This window comes from Trachypithecus francoisi, unplaced genomic scaffold, assembly GCF_009764315.1.
Source record: "Trachypithecus francoisi isolate TF-2019V2 unplaced genomic scaffold, Tfra_2.0 Lachesis_group20, whole genome shotgun sequence".
NCBI classification, from domain to species: domain Eukaryota; kingdom Metazoa; phylum Chordata; class Mammalia; order Primates; family Cercopithecidae; genus Trachypithecus; species Trachypithecus francoisi.
Window position 1 is genome coordinate 31,874,251 of NW_022681466.1, and position 14,668 is coordinate 31,888,918.

A 14,668-nucleotide genomic window follows, 5' to 3' on the forward strand; every position below is an offset into this window, starting at 1 on the left:
CTTGAGCCACCGCGCCCGGCCACGAGGTTTGACTTTTTAAGTGTTCCTGATTCTAACAAGAAAGAAAACATCAGTGTCAGCAGCAGGAAATTTCAAGTAAAACTATAGGATTCATGACATTCAGCGTCTAATTTAGTTGCTTCAGGTAAAGGCAAAAGGGAGTTGCGGGGTAGAGGGGAGAAAACTGGTTTGTCTTGTTTCCAAGGATTACTGCCCCTACTTCAAGAGCTATTAAAAGGTACGCTTGAGAGAACTGTAACCAAAAATAAAGTGGCACTGGCAACTCTCTGGGAACACATTTAACTGTGCTCGTAGAAGCATAACCTGTTTTAATTTGCTAAAGCCCAAGCCAGGCCCTGTTTTCATCTGAATTAGGAAAAAGCAACTGCTGAGAAAATATTTAAAAATTAATACGCCAATGTAAAAAAGTAAAGAAAAAAACCCCAAAACCCTAAATTAAGAGAAGTTGTGTTAGAATGTACTTGGTTAAAGCCAGATGCAACAGCTCACACCTGTAATCCCAGCGCTTTGGGAGGCCAACATGGAGGGTCGCTTGAGCTCAGGAGTTCAAGACCAGCCTGGGCAACATAGGGAGACCCTCTATTTATTTATTTTAAAGAATGTACTTAGTTAAAGTAAATCAAATCTGGTGAAGACACACATGCTTTGGGGCTCAGATCCATGATACGTTAGGATTGGGAATTTGTTTTTTTGTTTCTCAAAAGTGGTCACTGACTGGGTGCAATGACTCAGACATGTAACCTCAGCACTTTGGGAGGCCGAGGTGGGAGGATCATTTGAGCCCAGGAGTTCTAGACCAGCCTGGGCAATATAGCGAGATCCTATCTCTACATATAAAAATAAAAACAAAAAAAATAGCCGGGCATGGTGATGCATGCCTGTAGTTTCAGTTACTTAAGAGTGTGGGGTGGGAAAATCACTTGAGCCCAGGAAATTGAGGCTGCAGTGAGCTATGATCATGCCACTGCACTGCAACCTGGGTGACCGAGTGAGACCCCTGTCACAAAACATAACAAAACAAAAATGTGGTCACTTCAGGGGGCAGTGAAATAAGTGCAATATTTTGCTGTGATGTTTACAAACAATCTTGGTATTTGATTTTTTCTGCCATCAGAATCTGTCAGCCAAGCTGGGCACGGTGGCTCATGCCTATAATCCCAGCACTTTGGGAAGCCAAGGTGGGAGGATTGCTTGAGCCAAGGAGTTATAGACAAGCCTGGGCAACACGGTGAAACCCTGTCTCTACAAAAAATACAAAAATTAGCCAAGTACGGCAGTGCATGCCTGTAGTCCTAACTACTTGGGAGGCTGAGGTGGGAGGACCGCCTGAGCTGTGATGGCACCGCTGCACTCCACCCTAGGTGACAATGAGACCCTGCCTCAAAAGAAAAAAAAGAAATTTGTCAGTTGAGAACATTAGGGCTAAACTCAAAAGCAAGAGCTGCATCCGACTGACTCCCTCTGGAATTAAATAGTATCATCAATGACATGCCTTGGTCTGGTGTCCTCTGGCATACAGAGCTTGCCCTGGACTAGATTGCCCCTGTCAATGTCCCTCTTCCAACCTACATGTGATGTGTCCTGGACAGTTTCTGTAAGATTTCTTCTTTTCCCCAAACTGACCCCAGATTGAAGCTTCAGGAGCTTGCTCTCAACCAAGCTGAAAAGGGGCCATTCAATTTGTGACTCCATATGGCAAGATGTTCATCCAAGCCAGCTTCCTTCTGCCAGCCTGCATACCTTCAGACTCCTCCAGACAATCAGCTACTGTTCACCTGGGGACAGCAAACAAATTTGGATATTGTCTTTGGCAAAGTGTAAGAAAGGCAGCAAATATATTTCAAAATAAATCTTACACTGCATCCCAAAGCCAATATGATTAAAAAGGAACATGTAACCATGTTTGCCATTCTTGTAATTTTTTTTTGAGACAGGGTCTCACTCTGTCACCCAGGGTGGAGTACAGTGGCACAATCTCGGCTCACTTCAACCTCTGCCTCCTGAGCTCAAGGGATCCTCCTACAATAGCCCTCTAGTAGCTGGGAATACAGACATAAGCCACCATGCCCATCTAATTTTTTTGTATTTTTTGTAGAAATGGGGTTTCACCATGTTGTCCAGGCTGGTCTCAAACTCCTGAGCTCAAGCAATCCACCGGCCTCAGCCTCCCAAAGTGCTAGGATTACAGATGTGAGTCATTGTGCAGTGCCCGGACAGTCATTCTTTTTTTTGGGGGGGAGGACACGGTCTTGCTGTGTCACTCAGGCTAGAGTGCGGTGGCACAATCACAGCTCATTGCAGCCTCGACCTCCTGGACTCAAGTGATCCTCCAACCTCCCGAGTAGCTGGGATCACAGGTGAACACTACCACACCCAGTCAATTTTTAAATTTTTGGTAGAGACAGGGTCTCTCTATGTTGTCCAGGCTGGGGCTATTCTGTTACTATAATAAATAATTAACCTTCAGTGGGTCATATAATCCCTTCACTTATGGGCAGCAAGATGTTTCTGATGTTACGTCTTTTTCAAAATAGACATTTCACCTCCAGGGTACTGGGGTTGGCTGTAGCATTTGGCAATGAAATCTACACTTTCTCAGGAGAAAAAAGCCTCGAATTTAACTTTAATCAGTGATGGTTGTTTCTGAGATGGATTTAACGCTGTGTTCCACCAGGGTCACAGCTCATTCTTACCTTGTGCTTTTTCTTTAAAAGCCACCTGGCTCCTGCCACGGCTCCTTGAAGGTTGCCTTTGTTCCTTGCTCATTTTCCCTTTAAGAGTTGTGAGTGTTTCGGCTGGTAAAGTTCCAAGTGCCCTCTGGACTAATTGGCACAATGTGAGGATTTTCCAATTTGGAAGAGAAAGAGCCTGTTCTCCAGGGAGGGCTCTTCAACGTAATTGCTCTCTGAGAGGTTCTTGCCACTCCCTTTGGCAACCTTCAGAGACAAATCCCTCTTGCTGTTAGGAGGAGCTAGAAACCCACAGATGGGAAAAGAGGAGCTCAGGGCAGATTTGCCAAGACCTTTGAAATCAGTGACCTTTGGAAATGGAGGAAGTGGGGGAAAGGCCAGTGCAGGCAAAGTCTGTCGCGCTTCCCTTCCCAAGATAAGCACTGCAGCTCTGGCCATAATGGCCATTTTCATCGTTGTCCTTTTACTAAAGAGCTTTAACAAATGGTTACTGGCCAAGGAAGCCCCTTGCAGGGAGAGAATGGCACTTACTCAGAAGAAACACTTTTAACAAACCACCTGGGCTGGGGGGAGGCACCCAAAGGTGTGCTGGATAAGAAAAGATGGTGGTTAACTGGAGCAGGGGTCCAAGAAAAACCGCAGAGAAGAGCAAGACGTGGAGAAGAGAGAAGTCCCCTCTGGGTCACCACCCCTACCATGGCAGGGAATGTGTGGGGAGAAAAGCCAGGTGGTGGTGGTGGTGGGGTGACAAGAAATGGGTGGTAGGCTAAAAAGAAGTATGGAAGAATAAAAGTGAAATTGTTTTCAGTAGATCCCCTTCCCCAGCTTTGCCTTGAAACTTTCAGTAAATTTCACATCATTCACTATTGTTGTGAGTGTAGGTGAGCAACCTCTTTCTGGGGAAACGGAGGGGGCGCTGTGGTCTGTTGATGTTGGGTGGAAAGCAAGAGAGGACGGGGCTGGACACAGACGGGGTTGTAGCACTTTTGTTTCCCTGTGTGTTCACATAACAATCCTGGAAAATGGCAGAAAGGAGCAGGCAGCCACAGCTGGATCTGGGTGGAGAAGAGGAGGCTGGAGGCCAAGCTGAGAAGCAGTTCTCACCGTGAGTTGCCAGGCTCAGTGTGAATTTAGCGCTGCCTGGTTCCAAAGCTCATGCGGGAATTATGTGGACCTGCAAGTCCCTCCTCCTGCCCTTGAACAGGACTTTAAAACTGTTGGGGTTAGGGTTAGTGCCAAGAGCTGCTGGTTCCTGTTTCTGGTAGGAGAACAGCATGCGGCATGAATGCATGGGTTTGGGAGACTCCCTGGGCTTGAGTCCTAGCTCTGTCATTTACTAGGTGTGTGACCTTGGACACATTTTTCAGATTCCCCGTACCTTAATCTTATCTGCAAAAGCAAGGCAATAATAGTACCCTCTCTATAGGGTTACTAGGGGAAGCAAATGAAATTATATACATAAGAGTCTTAGCACAGGGCAATAAATGTTAATTGTTGTTATTATTTGCTAACGACAACACAGAACAGTGCCATGAACGGCCCCAAAGCTCAGCACTGCTATCCATCTTTTAAATTTTTCTTTCAAGATAGGGTTTTGCTCTGTTGCACAGGCTGGAGCATAAGTGTTGCAAACACAGCTCACTGCAGTTTCAACTTCCTGGACTCAAGTGATCCTCCCCTCTCAACTTCCCAAGTATCTGAGAACACAAGCACATGCCACCACGCCTGGCTAATTTTTTATTTATTTTATTTATTTTGTTTTGAGACTGAGTCTCACCATGTTGCCCAGGCCAGTCTTGAAATCCTGGGCTCAAGCAATTTTCCCACCTCTGCCTCCCAGTGTTGGGATTACAGGGGTGAGCCACTGCACCCAGCCTATCCATCTTTTTGATCCACAGAAAGAGTTTAGGTCCTGGAGTCAAATAGACCCAGCTCCAATCCCAGCTCTACCCCTTCCTGGCTGGATCACTGCAGGAAAATTATTTAACTTCTCTGTTAAAGAGGTGAATAACACTTTGCTAGTGGGATTGTTGGGAGGGTGAACTAATACGAAAAGCGCCTGGCAAAGTCCTGTCCATCTGATTTAATCACAAGATGATCTGGTGACTCCCCTGCCCTAGTCTGCTTTACTATACATATATTCTCAACAGCTCTCAGACCTCCTAGGAACATCCATTTTTTTTTCTACATTCGGTTAAGTTTGGCCGGAATTAAACAAACTCTGGGATTTGTTCCTTCTGTGTTATCTGGGAAGCCAGTTGGCCTCACCTTAGCGTGTTGCTATGCAGGTTGGCTGAACCCTGACTGCAGCTGCAGTGTCAGGTCAGCAACAGGAGTTGCTTTGCGAACTTCTGGGAAGCTTTTATTAGCTAACATGGACTAAATGAAGTCAAGCTCATTTACCATGAACCATGTTTCCTCCTTTCCTCCAGCTTTGAACAAGTCTCCATTTTAGCAACTCCTCCCTCCTTTGGAGACCTTCATAAAGGCTTTTGCCATTGAATGCCACCATTTGTAATGTTGACTCCTCCCAGGATGCCAAGCCCCATCATAGACCCTCCGGAAAACCCTGGTCACCATCACACTCCTTTCTCATCAATGTGGCAGATATGAGCAACAGTGGCCAGGAGGAGATGCAATGTAAGATAGTGCAGATGAGGATTCCTGCAAACTCCACTACCACAGAAAGGTCTAGGGAAGTGGGGAATATAATAGGCACTGCTGCTGCGGTGGGAATAGGAAAAGTTGTCCTTATTGAGTGCTTGCTAAATGCCAGGCACCTGCTCTAAGTGTTTTATAGCTGTTTGTTCACTTCATCATATACCTCTGAGCTGGAACTGTTATTCTACCCATTTTACAGATGGAAAACTTGAAGCAAAGAAGGTTTAAATAACTTTCCCAACATGACACAGTTACAAAGTGGCACTCATGAGATTTGAACCACGCAGTCTGTGGCTAGAGCCCACGCTCTCTCTCTTTTCCTTCCTTCCTTCCTTCCTTGCTTCCTTCCTTCCTTTTTTCCTTTTCTTCTTCTTCTTTTCTTTCTTTCTTTCTTTCTTTCCTTCCTTCCTTCCTTCCTTCCTTCCTTCCTTCCTTCCTTCCTTCTTTCTTTCTTTCTTTCCCTTTCTTTTCATTGATAGGGTCTCACTCTGTCACTTAGGGTGGAGTGTACAATGACACAATCATGCTTACTGCAGCCTCAACATCCTGGACTCAAGGGATCCTCCCACCTAACCTCCTGAGTAGATGGGACTACGCCACCTGGCTTTTTTTTTTTTTTGTAGAGATAAAGTTTCACTATGTTGCCCAGGCTTGTCTCAAACTCTAGGTTCAAGCCATCTGCCCACCCTGTCTTCCCAAAGTGCTGGGATTACAGGTGTGAGCCATGCCTGGCCTAGAGTTCGTGCTCTTAACCATGATAGTATAAGCACAAAATGAAAACACATGTGACATTACCTTAAGAGCTCTAAAGTGTCTTGAAAATATAGAGCATATGTTCTATTGACAGTGGATAGTGGCTTGATACTTTTTAAATCACTGCGATTTTTTTTAGAACCATTTGACCCATTGCCTCTGAAAAATCTCTCCCTATGAATGTCTCAAGGCATCACAAACTCAATGCTGCTAAAAAAAAAAGCTTAACTATTTTTTCCTACCATGCCCCCCAATCTGTTCCTTTTCATCTGCAGCGTAACAAATGACTCTACTCAGGCGCCCAAGGCACACACCTGGGAATCTCCTTGGATGCCCCCTCTCCTCACCCCTGCATTCGACCAATTGCCAAGTCCCATTGATTTTACCCCGTTAGTCTCTAAGTTTGTCTGTCCCATTCCCTGGGTTCCTTCCTTGGTTGTGTGTGCCCTCAGATCTCCCCTGGATCCCTCTGACACACTCAGAGCTCATGACTTCACCTCCAGCCTCCCCTCCCAGCCATGCTCCACACTGAAGCTACAGGATCTTTCTGAAATGAACCCATTCACATTGCCCTCCTTAAAACCCATGTGTAGCTCCTAGACATTCAGGATCACATCTAAACCCTTTCCTTGGCTGACAAAGGTCTTTCTCACCTGCACCTGCCACCTCCAGGCTCCATTTCTGCTGACTTCTGAAGGCACAGCACTTGGGGACCACAGTATTTTTAGGGATCTATGAACATGTTTTAATTTCTTTAAAATTAGAAAGAAAAACAATGAACTTTTAAATCGCAGAAGGTGTTTTAATATATAATAGTAATTTATGTGTTTATACCAACACAGCCATAAAATATGTATTTTAATATATTTGTTTAAGGGAGGGAGAGGCCATGAAAGTGAAATGCCTAGGACCCTCCAAAGCTATAATGGAGCCCCATTGGTTACATTTCCAAAGTCCCCACTCTCCTGGCTAACTCTTCCTCATCAGTCCAGCTCTTAGTTCATAAATCTTGCCCTGCAGGAAGTCTTTCTTCTTTTTTTGAGATAGGGTCTCTGTCGCCCAGGTTGGAGTGCAGTGACGCAATCATGGCTCATTGCAGCCTTGACCTCTGAGGCTCAAGCAATCCTCTCACCTCAGCCTCCCAAGTAGCTGGAACCACAGGTGTGCACCACCATACTTGGCTAATTTTTAAATTTTGTAGAGACAGGATCTCACTGTGCTGCCCAGGCTAGTCTTGAACTTCTGGACTCAAGCAGTCCTCCTGCCTCGGCCTTCCAAAATGCTGAAATTACAGGCATGAGCCACTGCACTTGGGCCCAGAAGTCTTTTCTAACCCTAAAACTAAACTAAGTATGGTTCTGACTGCTCCAGGGCACCCTGCTGTTGTCTATACCACAGCACAGCCAGCCAAGTATGGCATTTGTCCTGTTTTCTAGAAACTCCTTGATAGCAGGTTTATGTCTGGTTCGTCGATGTGGCCCCGGCATCTGGCATGTAGTGAGCACTCAACAAATAACTATTGAATGAATACAGTTCTATTTACACAGAAGTTTAAAATAGATAACAACCTTCAGGAGGGCACCTGTTTTAAAACCCTTGAAATGCATGCATTCTTTTCAATTTCACTCCTAAGGAGAGGCCACATAGCAAACAGAGAGGCAGACAGCCTAGCTTGGAATCTCATCTCTGCCAATTACATCTGCATGACCTTGAGCAAATTACTCAATGTCCTCATACCTCAGTTTCTTCATCTGTAATGTGGGGATAATAACAGTTCCTAAACTCATAGGATACTAGGGAAATTAAGTTAATGTTTGGAAAGCACTTGTAACAGTCAATGCCTGTATTAGTCTGTTTTCACACTGCCAACAAAGACACACTCGAGACTGGGGATTTTACAAAGAAAAAGAGGTTCGATGAACTCACAGCGCCATGTGGTTGGGAAGACCCCACGATCATGGTGGAAGGAGAAAGCCACGTCCCACATGGCCACAGGCAAGAGATAATTGAGACCCAAGCGAAAGGGGAAACCCCTTATAAAAACATCACATGTTGTGAGACTTATTCACTACCACGAGAACAGTATGGAGGGACCACCCCCACGACTAAATTATCTCCCACTGGCCTTCTTCCTCAACACTTAGGAATTATGGGAGCTACAATTCAAGATAAGTTTTGGGTGGGGACACAGCCAAACCACATAAATGCCTAATATATAGTAACCTGTCTTAAGGAAATATTGAATGAAGGATGCAGATGCTGCTTTTGTTTTGTGGCAGAGTTGTAGCTCTAAATGTCACAATGCATATTTTCTCTGTCACTCAGGCTGGAATTTGGTAGCTAGATCATGGCTTAGTCCTGCATCAACCTCCTGGGCTCAGGAGATCCTCCCACCTCAGCCTCCCAAGTAGCTGGGACTACAGGTGCACACCACCATGCCTGGCTAATTTTTGTTGCCTAAGCTGGTCTCGACTTCCTGGGCTCAAGCAGTCCATCTGCTTTGGCCTCCGAAAGTGTTGGGATTACAGGCATGAGCCACTGTGCCCAACTCACAATGAATATTTTTGATATATTCCTCTCCTTCTCTTGTTCATTCACTGTACCCTAAGGTTTGGTTTGCTTTCCTCCCTCCTTAGAGCTCTGTAAAAGCAGTTGCTGGACTGAGACACAGGAAGGGTCTGAAGCCTTCTCCCTCACAACTCCAAGATGAGATGCACCTGGGCTTGGTATGGGATGGGGAGGGGAGGGACAACAGAGGAAGAGGAAAATGAGGAAGAATCCGGAGCCCTCAAGATGAACTCTAGAGAGAGGCACCTTCCATTTGGAGGATGGGGTAGGGAGTCAAGGCAGCCAGCTTCTCATTGTCCTATTGTCTGTAAACAACCCCCTTGTAACTCTCCTGGGGCCACAACACTTGTAAGGTCCCCTAGACCGGATGTGTTAGGACTTAGCCCAAGGGGAGCTCTCCCTCCTCATAAGGTGAACCAGGGCGTAATCATGTGGGAATTTCTCTTTGAGTCATAACAGCACTGGACATAGCACCACCATCATAATTTACAGGGATGTTGTTAAAGTGTTATCCATTACAGTAAAAAATGAAAACAAGTTAATGTCTAATAATATGGGATCAGTTAAGTAAATAAGGGTCCTTCCAACCTCCCTCCCTCCCTCCCTCCTTTCTTTTCTTTTTTTTTTTTTTTGGGAGAGGGGGACGCAATCTTGCTCTGTCGCCCAGGCTGGAGTGCAGTGGTGTGATCTCGGCTCACTGCAAGCTCTGCCTCCTGGGTTCACGCCATTCTCCTGCCTCAGCCTCCGGAGTAGCTGGGAACCACGCCTGGCTAATTTTTTGTATTTTTAGTAGAGACAGGGTTTCACCGTGTTAGCCAGGGTGGTCTTGATCTCCTGACCTCAAGATCCGCCCGCCTCGGCTTCCCAAAGTGCTGGGATTACAGGCGTGAGCCACTGCGCCTGACCCCTCCCTCCTGTCTTGTCTTGTCTTGTCTTTTTTCTCTTTCTTTTCTTTTCTTTTCTCTTTTCTCTTCTCTTCTCCTTTCCTCTCCTCTCTCTCCTCTCCTCTCCTCTCCTCTCCTCTCCTCTCCTCTCCTCTCCTCTCCTCTCCTCTCCTCTCCTCTCCTTCCTCTCCTCTCCTCTCCTCTTCTTTCTTTCTTTCTTCTTTCTTTTTTTCTTTTCTTTCTTTCTTTCTTTCTTCTTTCTTTCTTTCTTTTCTTTCTTTCTTTCTTTTCTTTTCTTTCTTTCTTTCTTCTTCTTTCTTTTTTTTTGAGACCGGGTCTCTCTCTGTCTGCCAGGCTGGAGTGCAGTGGTATGATCTTGGCTCATTGCAACTTCTGCCTCTCAGGCTCAGGTGATCCTCCCACCTCAGCCTCCCCAGTAGCTGAGAATACAGGCACCCATCACCACACCCAGCTAATTATTTTATTTTATTTTGTTTTTATTTTTGGTAGAGACAGGATTTCACCATGTTGCCCAGGCTGCTAATCTGTATTCTTTTCCTTCCTTCCTTCCTTCCTTCCTTCCTTCCTTTCTTCTTTCTTTTTCCTTCAAACTAGATCAGGATGTAAATCTGTATTCTTTCAATGCAATGAACTAAACTGTGAGTCTAGCCATTTGTTTGAGTTCTGTGAGCCATTCAAATGAGTCTTTGAAACAGAGGGTGGTTGTAGGGCCCTATGACATTTTGTTTCTTAGTTTTGGAAACTCTCTTGATATCTCTGTCTTTTTTTGTCTCATTCCCCATCCCACTATCACCCCTCCCCCTACTATGAAAGAGCTGGTACCTGGACAAGCTCTATTAGGAGACAAAAGTATAGATGTATAGATGAGCTAAGCTGTTCTGCACAACAGAAGTACCAGGAATCTGATCTTTCTTTCTGATAGGTCAGAAAGACTCTATTTTCAAGGTCCTGACATGTGTAGCAAAGCGGAGAAGGACCTGGTTAGAGGTGGAAGGGAGAAGACCAAGATGGCAGCAGGGCAAGTCCTTGGACGCAGAAGTCCATAAGAAATCTCCATTGCTGACAGCAATGGTCTGCGCTGAACCTTATGTCATCTCCCACTTTGTGCTTGGTTAGGGGTCACCTTCTTGATCCTGAACTCCAGTAAAGAAGAATCTGTTATCCACTTAGTGCTTGGTGACCTTTGGGGACAAAGGAGGAGATAGATGGACTAGAGGGTGCAGGGACAAAGCAGAGAAGAGAGCAGACAGCAACTTTAGGAAATGGAGGTGGGATTTAGCTGAACCAGGGATTGGAAAATTACCAGAAGGCTTGATGTCCCTTAGCACGTGGCATGGGACCAAGATATTTTATTTGGCTGTCAAAGAATAGGCGACCACAGAAAGTTGAAGGACTTGGGAGCATATACATACCTGCATTGAGATTCATTAAAAAGGCCCTGGAGGAATATATCTGAAGGTTAATAGTGGCTATCTCTAAATGTGGGTAACATGATTTTATGTTTTTTTTTTTTTTTTTTTTTTTTTTTTTGAGACGGAGTCTCGTTCTGTCGCCCAGGCTGGAATGCAGTGGCCGGATCTCAGCTCACTGCAAGCTCCACCTCCTGGGTTCACGCCATTCTCCTGCCTCAGCCTCCCCAGTAGCTGGGACTACAGGCGCCCGCCACCTCGCCCAGCTAGTTTTTTGTATTTTTTAGTAGAGACGGGGTTTCACCGTGTTAGCCAGGATGGTCTCGATCTCCTGACCTTGTGATCCACCCGTCTCAGCCTCCCAAAGTGCTGGGATTACAGGCTTGAGCCACCGCGCCCGGCCGATTTTATGTTTTTATTTAATCTCTGGAGTCTAATCTTTTCTACCATGACAAGGTAATGCTCTTGCAGTAAAGAAAAATAACTGTTGGCCAAGGGCGATGGTTCATGCCTGTAATCTCAGCAATTTGGGACGCCAAGACGGGAGGATCATTTGAGTCAGGAATTCGAGACTAGCCTGGGCAGTATAGTGAGACCTGGTCTCTCCACAAAATTTTTTTTTTTTTTTTTTTTTTTTTTTTTTGAGACGGAGTCGGCTCTGTCGCCCAGGCAGGAGTGCAGTGGCGCGATCTCGGCTCACTGCAAGCTCCGCCTCCCGGGTTTACGCCATTCTCCTGCCTCAGCCTCCCGAGTACCTGGGACTACAGGCGCCTGCCATCTCGCCCGGCTAATTTTTGTATTTTTTAGTAGAGACGGGGTTTCACCGTGTTAGCCAGGATGGTCTCGATCTCCTGACCTTGTGATCCACCCGTCTCAGCCTCCCAAAGTGCTGGGATTACAGGCTTGAGCCACCGCGCCCGGCCGATTTTATGTTTTTATTTAATCTCTGGAGTCTAATCTTTTCTACCATGACAAGGTAATGCTCTTGCAGTAAAGAAAAATAACTGTTGGCCAAGGGCGATGGTTCATGCCTGTAATCTCAGCAATTTGGGACGCCAAGACGGGAGGATCATTTGAGTCAGGAATTCGAGACTAGCCTGGGCAGTATAGTGAGACCTGGTCTCTACACAAAATTTTAAAAGGTAGCCAGGTAGGGTGATGAATGCCTGTGGTCCCAGCTATTTAGGAGGCTGAAGTGGTAGAATCACTTGAGCCCGAGATTGAGGCTGCAGTGAGCCTTGTTCATGCCACTGCACTCCAGCCCAGGCAACAGAGTGAGAACCTGTCTCAAAAAAAAAAAAAAAAAAGAAGAAGAAGAAAAAGAAAAATATCTGTTAAAGGTAAAAGTGATATTCTTGGCCATGTGGCTCATGACTATAATCCTGGCACTTTGAAAGGCTGAGGCGAGTGAATCACTGGAGCCCAGGAGTTCAAGACAAGCCTAGGCAGAATGGTGAAACGCTTCACTACAAAAAACACAAAATTAGCCAGGCATGGTTGCGGGCACCTGCGTCCCAGCTATTAGGGAGGCTGAGGCGGGATGATTGCTTGAGCCTAGGAGGCAGAGGTAGCAGTGACCTGTGATGGCACCACTGCACTCCAACCTGGGCGACAAAGAGAAACCCTGTCTCAAAGTTAAGAAAAAAAAAATTGTAAAAAAGTGATATTCTGGCCGGTGGCAGTAGCTTACGCCTGTAATCCCAGCACTTTGGGAGGCCAAGGCGGATGGATCACCTGAGGTCAGGAGTTCAAGAATAGCCTGGCCAACATAGTGTAACCCTGTCTGTACTAAAAATACAAAAATTACCTGGGTGTGGTGGCGGGTTCCTGTCATCCGGGCTGCTCGGGAGGCTGAGGCAGGAGAATCATTTGAACCCGGGAGGCGGAGGTTGCAGTGAGCCAAGATCGTGGCATTGTACTCTAGCCTGGGTGACAGTGTAAGACTCCATTTCAAAAAAGTAAAAAAAGTGATATTCTTAGCTAGAAAATTCAAAATACAGATTCAATAGTCCCCCCTTATGCACGGTTTCAGTTACCTGCTGTCAACTGTAGTCCAAAAATATTAAATTGAAAATTCCAGAAATAATTCATGTTTTCAATTGCTTGCCATTCTGAGTGAGGTGATGAAATCTCACACCGTCTTGCTTCACCCCTCCCGGCATGTGAATCCTCGGTCTGTTTAGTGTATCTGAACTGTAGATGCTACTTGCTCATTAGTCTCTTAGTAGCTGTTGGTTATCAGACCAATCCATGGTATTGCAGTGCTTCTGTTCAAGTAACCCTTATTTGACTCAATTATTCTATTTATTATTCGTTGTTGTTGTTAATCGCTTACTTTGTAAGCGCCTATTTTGTAGATGAAACTTGATCATAAATATGTAGGTAGGGAAAAACATAGTACATAAAAGGGTTGGGCGTCGATCAGCCAGGGAGCAGCAAACGGCCGGCGGCTGGAGCCTCGCAGGGACCGAGGCGTCGCCGCAGCTTGGACGGTTCTTCTGCCACTGCTGCTCCTTGGACATCGTCCCGTGCCTGTCAGATTATCTCTGCCCAAGATGCACGTCTGATTTTATCGGGGAGCTTCCTGAAGAGACCAGGAACACAGAAAACGATTCTACTCCTGCCACCGCCCCCACGGACCAGAGTCGACCGCCGTTGGAGAACGTGGAACAGCACCTGTTCACGCTGCCGCAGGGCTACCGACAGTTTGCTTTCGGCATCTCTGACGACAGCTTCGAGATCCCCACGTTCCCTCCTGGGGCGCAGGCTGACGGCAGCAAGGACCCTGAGAGACCGTGGGAGAGAGTCCTGGCCCCCGTACCCAGCCCGGCATCCCCGTCTCCGCCTCCCAACGCGGGGGGCCACTGCCCGGCACAAAGGCCTCCCCACGCTAGAAGGGATCATCCAGCAGCTCGTCAACGGCATCATCACGTCCGCCACCATCCCCAGCCTGGGTCCTCGGGGAGTCCTGCACTCAAACCCTAAGGAATACGCCTGAGGGGCCAACGGCCTGGACGCCATCAAACAGCTCCTCGGCTTGAAAACACGGGCCCCCCACAGGCAGATGAAGAGAAAATCCAGTCCCTCCCCACCGTCCCCGTCACCGAGCAGCACGTAGGCTCCCGGCTCCAGTGCCCCGTGTGCAAGGATGACGACGCGCTGGGCGAGCAGCTGCCCTGCCTGCCGAAAAAGCCTCCTGGGACAGAACACGGCCACGAACCCCCCCGGGCCTGACTGGGATGAACTTCTCCTCGTTGTCCTCCTCCTCCTCCAGCTCGCCCTGCAACGAGAACGCCACAAGTAACTCCTGAGCCCGCGTCGAACGGAACCCACCCGTGCCCGCTGCGCCTGAGGCTGCGGGGAAACCGCGGGGCCTTTCCCACCCACCCTCAGCCAGCGCCACACGGCACCCACAGACTGGGTGCCCCAGCGGCGCCACTCTTGACTGGTCAGCGCTACAGGCCCCGCCTGTTCCAGGGTAGGATCCTGGCCCGGCCCACCGGCTCCCAGGCTCGGGAAGGCGTGCGCCACATCGTCCCTTCTGGGGCGTCCTCATCGCCCCCGTCCTCTGTCTAACCTCACCCTCTAAACGTTCAGCGGTGGAAAGATTTTTATAATTTTAAATTATTAATGCTTTGAAATAAATGGAAGTTTTAGCTCA

At 47.1% G+C, this 14,668-nt stretch overlaps 1 pseudogene across 1 annotated transcript; it reads left to right on the plus strand.

Moving 5' to 3' along the window:
• The first annotated feature begins 13,398 nt into the window (after positions 1-13,398).
• LOC117067989 lies at positions 13,399-14,668 on the plus strand (annotated as a pseudogene). Its single transcript, XR_004430914.1, has one exon. The product of XR_004430914.1 is annotated as an E3 ubiquitin-protein ligase RNF126-like (transcript).